The sequence below is a fragment of the Notolepis coatsorum genome, assembly GCF_963971535.1.
Source record: "Notolepis coatsorum genome assembly, chromosome: 6".
NCBI lineage: Eukaryota > Metazoa > Chordata > Actinopteri > Aulopiformes > Paralepididae > Notolepis > Notolepis coatsorum.
Genome location: NC_140170.1, coordinates 109,415,043 through 109,423,507, shown reverse-complemented (window position 1 = coordinate 109,423,507; position 8,465 = coordinate 109,415,043).

Genomic DNA, 8,465 nt, shown 5'->3' with positions numbered 1-8,465 from the left:
ATGCCTTTGGCAGTGAGTTTAATTTCTCTTTTCTTCCCATCCGTTTTTGATGAGCCATTAGTATCAACAATTGATCCTCCCGATGCCATTTTTCAATGTGCTCAGGTGCAATTATTCAATAATCCACAGTCCTCTTTAATGAACAATCAATCCATCAATCAATTAGCTGCCGCTTAGGCCGCGCAACGTCCATGAGCGCAAGACGACGCAGCCAGTCAACAAACCGATCCCCAATGGACGAGCAAAGTAACTAATTCACACTGTGTTCTTTAACACGAAAGGCTTCACAGTTGAATAAAACAATTTACTTAGCTTCTTATTGCTGGTCTGCGTGTCAGGCATTCAGAAGTGATGGCGCGCTCCTCCAATGCAGCGATGATCCGAGCGTCTCAGTGATGCCCTCAAGATCAGCGCCCCGAGGCAACTCGAGGAATCCGTAATGTCAATATTGTTGATTTCCTTTTATCAACGCTTTTGTTTGCTTGCTTAAGTATCTTTTGACTATGTTGCGGCAGTAGACTGTCATAGACAGATAGTGCCGAGGGGCTGAGCGATGGAGTTCAAACAATTGACGCGCGACATGAAATAACTCCGTTCCACGTCCAGGAAATACTTTTAAGGCATTTATTCTTTCGCTTCATCATGAGACAAACAAAATACAATTTGCACTTTGCGGTATTGCGTTATTGCGGTCAAAAGATAATATGCTCTCCTAACTCTCACCCCCTCTCTCCGTGAGCTGTCAACCTCTGTGAACTGTCAACGTGAAAAGGTGAATGAAATTCCATAAGACGCTCCCATTAGCGCCACACCCCCGTGAGCACGCCCACCACCTAAAGTGACCGTACAACTAATAATACAACAAAACTAGAATACTGAATCATAATAAAGAGACCTCCATTACGGCGCCTACAGCGGCGTTAACGTTCGCCGCTTGTATTCTATTTACCTCGTCGTGGAGTCTGGAGAGCGCGACGTTGTTACTGGCTTGCGGTGGAATATACACTCCGATCAGGACGATCGCCGTTAACTCCCTCGGGAGGAAGAAAGGACGACACTTGATGGTTATATATTCCAGGTCTGGGCAGCAGTGGTTGGATAATTCCTTCACGTTAGTTGGATCGCTCCAATTGTTGTTAAACATGAAGGCGATACCTCCTCCACGTTGTTTACCGGACTCTGCTGTACGATCCTTGCGGTGGATAAAGAAGTGTTCGGCCGGTTGGATAGCGTGGTCTGGGACGTCCGGCGCCAGCCACGTCTCAGTGAAGCAGAGAACGTTGCAGTCTCTGACGTCTTGAAGGTATTGAATCCTTGCTCGGATATCGTCCAGTTTATTGTCAATTGATTGTACATTGGCTAGCAATATACTGGGTAATGGCGTTCGGTGTCGTCTGGATCTCAGCCTGTTACGGATCCCAGCTCTTTTCCCTCGCCGCCTGGATCCTTTGTTCCTGGGATCAGGATCTGGTCCCATTTTCCTGAGAATCTCCTCAGGCCATTGTTGCGGTTCATTTACAGGTCATTTACACCTGTATTATTAGACCAATCCTTTAGTGCATTAGATGCTTTTTTCTGCTCATTGGAAATAGTGGGATAAGATCTATCCATCCCGGGATCCCAAATGGCATTAAAACCCGCGCCTATTATAAATGAGTATTCAGGAAGGTCTAACATTTTTCTAGTGAGTGTAGCGTAGAAGTTAGCCTTGTAAAGATTTGGGGCATATGCCGCTACCAGCGCTATTTTCCTGCTTCTGTATATAATTTTAGCTATGGTTATCCGACCATCTGTCTCAGACCATACGTCCTGCAATTCAATATTCAACTTCCTTTTCACGACTATAGCAACTCCACGGGATCTCGTTCCAAAGGAAGAGTGGCTAATGTTATGGTATATGTTGTCTGCTAGCCTTACTTTATCTTCCACTAAAAGGTGCGTTTTGCTTAAAAGAGCCACATCCACCTGTTTTGTTTTTCATCAGTGTGAGCACGCTTTTGCGTTTATTTCGGTTGTTTATACCCCCAGTGTTCCAAATCATTATATTCAAACTAGCCATAATCTATACAAGTTGTTGTGTATTTGTTTGTAATTCGTCTGGAGTACAAATTCACTATGGATATATATCCAATCATTGAGGTCCTGTTGAGCGCCGAGCTTAAAAACATACATATATATATATATAATCCCCTGATCCCCCCTCCCTTAAAGAGCCATACAAGGTACCTATTTGATACCTCCTTCGCGTACAACTCCATCCTATCTTGCACCTCCGGTCAGCCCAGAATGAGCAATTTATCCTAAACTTTCCTATGTAAATTACCATAGAATCTAAACTTTTAATTCTAATTTAATAGAATGTCACCTGTGGCCAAGCCACTCTCCCGTTAATGTAATTAAACAAAATGAAAAATATACCTCAATTAGTATACTCATTTAAACCTCCTTTTTTTTTTAAACCTTCTACTAACATGTATTGGTTAGAACATTTCAGAAATAAAGAAAAAGAAAGAACGATGTTTAGAATTAGATTATCGAAATCCAAAAAATCAGGGAATAACTACTTAATTTTTTTTTTAAATAACTTTGCATGTTTACACATCTAGATAACAAGGAGGTTTTTAAATACTTGTATGCAGATCGTCCCCCGTCAAGAGTGGTCATTAATCTGTTATGGTGGTCGCTGTTCTTCACATCTATTTCATGTACAAGTCTCATATCGTTGTTAGTTTCTAGGGCCATCATTGAAAAAGGCATTGTATTCCAGAATGCTGTCAGCCGATCATGACTTGCAGATTGTTGTTGTAATGATCAAGTACATTCCTCGTGTCATAGAACAATATCAATCCAGTGTATTCCAGTATATTCCATTATGACACATAGCCTTCAAGAAAAAAAAGAAAATAGAAAATTCTAGAATGTTCCAAAAAGTCGGTATCAAATCATGACCTGCATATTACCATGAATCTATATATATAGTGTTTAGCGTTTTATATTAAATTATTTATACCTCAATGTTGTCAAAAGCTTGTATGATGCCGTTTTTGATGTCCGTGCGATTGCAAAGTTATCCAAAAAAGATGAATCTTGTCATCCACTTTTTGTATTCTTCATGTAATCTTCTGCCGCCTCAAGCGAACGTAGCACGAATCTTTTTCCATCTCCCTCCACAATGGAAAGATTAGCTGGATAACGTAGGATGGGATGGAGACCTTTCTCATAGAGCTGATGCACCACATCCTTGTAACGGGCATGTAGAGTTATATAGCATCCTTGCACATGTCCTCATAGAACGACACTTTTTTCCCTTTATATATCAGTTTTCCCCATTTCTTGCGTGCTTCTGATGATCGTTTCTCTTGTTTCAGTTTCACGTAGGCTAGCAATGATCACTCTTTCTTTGTTGTTGTTGTAGTTTACGGTGCCTATTCTGTAGCGTTTGTCCACTATCGGTTCTGTAGGTAGGATTTCAGAACCTAGAATTTCGACTAGCACTGCAGCAAACCCACCCACTCATCCAAACCCACTATACGGATATTAAATCTGCGGGAGTGACGTTCGATTTCGAGCAATCTGACCGTGTTTTTCTCGTGGTTGTCATGTATCATCTGCCAAAGCTGTTTGTCCCCCACTTGCATCTCCTTCGATACTCCGGCGATATTATCATATAGATCCTTATTCTTCTCCTCTTGTTTCAGTAAGTATTCGTTCACAGTATTTTCAACTGCCGTTATGCGATCGGTTTGTACTACAGCCTCTGCCCTGAGGTCTTCAAATTTAGCTTCTATAGCTAACTTAAATGCGTTAGCATTAGCTTCGGCTCTCTCAACAGCCCTATCCGCTCTGTCAGCTATATTACCAGCCCTGGCGTCAGCATTATCAACCTTGTCGGTTAAGATCTTTATCAGAGTGGTCAGCGTTTTGAAATCGGGTGAAGTATTCTCCATGTCTGTCTCGGATGAGGTCGTAGGATCATTGGATGCGATGGTATTGTCGGGCGCTTTATTCTCAATCTCGTCCGCTCTCTCCTTCACGGAGCGCGTCACCGCAGCGTCTACCGTTAGAGTGTCTGCTTCACGTCTCTTTGTAGGATCTTTCTTTGCTGGCATGTTGATTCTTTCTGTTGATATAGTTAGTTGAAGGTCTTAGTTAATATATACGTCGAGGTTTAAACACATTAGTGTTGTAAAAAGTAGGTTTTTAAGCGAAATTAACAGAAACGGGAGCGGAGCGTGTGACCAATGCGACCGTCACATGCCGTTGTCAAACCGGCGGCTCATGTAGGATTCTACACTGTCTGGGCGAGAAACCGTCAGATCAATTTGAAATTTGATAACGTAGTGGTCTGAGAGAGCAGGAACATAGGGGGAAACGGTCAAATTTGACACAGTGAGACCACGGGCTAGGACTAGGTCAAGGGTGTTCCCACCACTGTGAGTGGGTTGGTCAACGATTTGAACGAGACCGACAGAGTCAATGATGTCGGTAAAAGCCTTATTTAGGGGATCTAGAGTTTTGTTGGAATGAATGTTAAAATCACCAACAATTAAAATGTTATCTGAGCGCGTAACAAGCTCAGAGATGAAAGTTGAAAACTCATCTAGGAAGAGGGTGTAAGGGCCTGGGGGGCCGTAAAGGACAGCCATTACAAAGGATGCAGTGGAGGTAGGAATCAGACCGCCACACTTTCTGTTGGGTGGAGAGGGACGCAACAGGAGCACCTCAAACGAGGAAAACTTACAGTTTGCGTCGGATGTAAAGTTGTGCTTAGAGTCGTAAATTAGAGCAACTCCGCCTCCTTTCTTGGAGGTGCGTGCGATATGGGAGCTACTAAAATTAGGGGGTGAAGCCTCGTTTAAGGGCAGAAAGTCATTAGGTTTAAGCCATGTCTCAGTGAGGCCCAATAGATCGAGACTATGGTCTGTTATCAGTTCATTTACCAAAAGAGCTTTGGTTGGCAGAGAGCGGATGTTGATAAGGCCAACCTTCACGCACTCTGTATACTTAACAGCGTGATTTTCAGCCATGCGGGTAGGTTTAATTGCAATTAAGTTGCCATGGTTTATCGCACAAGGACGAGCTGGGTAAAGCGGAGCGTAACGAGATATTCTAGTTTTGATTGGATATACCGGATTAAGGATAGAGAAAGAGAGTGGGGAGCCTGCACTGTTTCTAGAGAGTGGGGAGCCTGCACTGTTTCAAGTTTCTTTATTAGTTGTCATACAGAAATACAGGATACTTTTGTATGAAATGCTTCTTTCTGTTTTGCTCCTGAGAATGTGCTAGGTAAAATAGATAATTATAAAATAAGTATAATAAGTATAAAATAGAAAGTCAAGTACTTAAACAGTGTAAACAAGACAAAATTTTCAATATACATATGTACAACATATGATTAACAGACTGTTAACAGATTAACAGTCAACGCGGTTTCATTGCTGGGTTAAGTACTTCTATTCTATTCACATAATACGCTTACTTCATATATCTACTCCATTCACATATATGCCTACCACTTGTATCTATTGCTATGTCCGCCTACTACAATCTCATGAGCTGTCTAACGCCTGTCCCGTCTCCCTGTCTTCCTATGACTTGCTGTCCTGGAGTGTTGACCGGAGTGTTGGACGTCCCGTGACGAAGGCCGGGAGATTGCGACCCCCTCTGCGTGCCCCCCTGTCTTCGGAGGTCTCGTAGTGGTGACCGGAGTGCCGGATGTCCCGCGATGATGTCGGGGAGTTCGCGACCCTCTCTGCGCCACCCCCCTTCCCCCTGTCTCCGGCTGTCCCTGAGCAACGACCGGAGTGTTGAATGTCCCGTGACTAAGACGGGGAGGACGTGACCCTCTTGCGCCGCCCCTGTGCCTCAAATAGATCCGCTATCAACTCTATCTTTAATCTTTCAAAATGTTCAGTTGCTATCGCTATTAGCTCTATCTTTAATTTTTCAAAATGTACAGTTGCTATTGCATGCACTCATCTGTGTTTCACCACACACATGAGTGCATGCTTACCAACTGTCCGTCTGCAACACTACTATCACCGACATCTAAGAAGGGAGATCCCCCCTTGAACGGCCCTTCTAAGGTTTCTCTCCTCCACATTGCCTGTGGAGCTTTTTTTCCCTATTGTTAGGTTTTAGTGAGTTTTTCCTTACCTTCGCGTGGGGTATGTCTGGGAGTGCTTGCATTCTTTCATTTATTTGCATTCATCTAAAAAATGTTTGGACCCTATGGTGTTCTTGTTCTGTTCTTGACTTATTGTTATGTTGTCTTCTTGACTTGTTTAAAGAAGACCTGTACGGCCCATGGGGACATTAACGTGTGTTGTCGGGCCCTATAAATAAATTTGATTTGATTTTGATTTGATTTTGATTTACAATATACAATGCAGAGTAGTTATAATACAATATAAATGGGATGAGGTAGCTTGTGGTGCCACCTTGTGGTGGTAAGGTAAGGTGCAAGGCTTGGCTGTGTGCAATGAGGTATGAGTTGCCAATAAATATAAAGTATGTTAGTGTCTAAAGTGTGTAAAGTGGGTGCTACAGTGAGTTGTCCATTTAAAGTGGGTGTGTACGTGTGGGTGTGTGTGCTGTGAGTGTGTTTGATGGTTTGTTACATAGTGTTAATTGTCATTGAGCATCCTGATGGCCTGGGGATAGAAGCTCTTTCTGAGTCTCTCTGTGCTTGCCATGAGACTCCGGTATCACTTGCCTGACCGCAGCAGTTCAAAGAGACAGTTGTTTGGGTGGCTAGAGTCTTTTATTATTCTCTTAGCCTTATTCTTGCAACGCTTGTTGTAAATGTCTTGGAGAGTGGGAAGCCCACCTCCAATTGTGCGTTCGGCTGAACGGGCCACTCTTTGTAGTCTGCTACGGTCTTGTGCGGTGCTATTCCCAAACCAGGAGGTGATATTGCCAGTCAGGATGCTCTCTATTGTGCATGAGTAGAAGTTCTTAAGGATCTTCTGACTCACGTTGAACTTCCTTAGGCGCCTAAGGAAGTAAAGGCATTGTCGTGCTTTCTTGACTACACTGTCAATGTGTGTGGTCCATGTCAAGTCCTCGGATATGTGGACTCCAAGGTACTTAAAACTGTTCACTCTCTCGACCGGTGCCCCGTCGATGCTGAGGGGGCTGTAGTCCCTGACCCCCGACCTCCCTGACTCCCCGAAGTCCACTGTTGTCATAACCAGTGTATAAAGTAAACCATACTTTTTTTTTTGTCACTTTCTTTTTTTAACGAGACCATGGCACTGCCTCAATGGGACTATTCAGTCAATAAGATTAATTGCAAGGCACTCTTTTGTTATGCAATTTCAGCCTTGCATATGTCATCACATTTCCTCTGCATGATTAAAAAACAAGTACCTTGCACCTTGTTAGAAGTGACACTCACATTAGAGAAATGCAAATGCTTAATCAGTGCTGTTTCAAGGTCAGCCACTGGGGTAATTTACATTTCACATAACTGTTGCCGAAACCAATCAATTCCCGGGCCTCAGCCTTCACCGTAGCTCAATGTGACAGCAGGTGCCAAGAGAAGAGCAAGACTTCTTTATTTTGGTGTCAGACTGACTCGCTAGGTATTGTTGTGAGGTCATACTTCCCCACAGTGTTGCCTCCAGATCAGATACACACAATGAACTCGGAACACTCTCCTGGGTCAGTGTCATCTATAAAATATTGTCTATAGCAGCTTCAGACTTTATACTTGATTACATCACAGGTTTGGGTTTTAGCGTTCTACTAGTCTTTGGATTAGACACACACACACACACACACGCACGCACGCACGCACGCACGCACGCACGCACGCACGCACGCACGCACGCACGCACGCACACACACACACACACACACACACACACACACACACACACACACACACACACACACACACATGTTTAATTATGTCCACATGAACAGAAGTACAAGGAAGGCTCATACAAAGGACATAAACACAGTCAGAAAGTATGAAAGAACAGCCAGTTACAAAGTGCATGGACGGCAGAACGCTGTTACATACAGTATGGCTGAACTACTTGTCAGACACATCGGACACAAATCATGGGTAAAGGAAACAATGCCTCCTCCAAATTGAGTGGTTTCCTATAATAGCTGATACTGAGCAGTACCTTGCTAACTGCTTGGCCTTCCTTTTGGGGAGACCGGCTATTTGTAGGCCCCTCACACACACGCATGCACGCGGCACGCACACACACACACACACACACACACACACACACACACACACACACACACACACACACACACACACACACACACACACACACACACACACACACACACACACACACAGTAAAAAAAACTTAAAACCAGGTTCTCAAACATAAACATAAAGACGGACAACACGCTCATCACAGACAAGCTGGATGTAGCCAATTACTTAAACACTTTCTTCACAAACATAGCCACAACACTGGTAAACAAACTACCCTCCC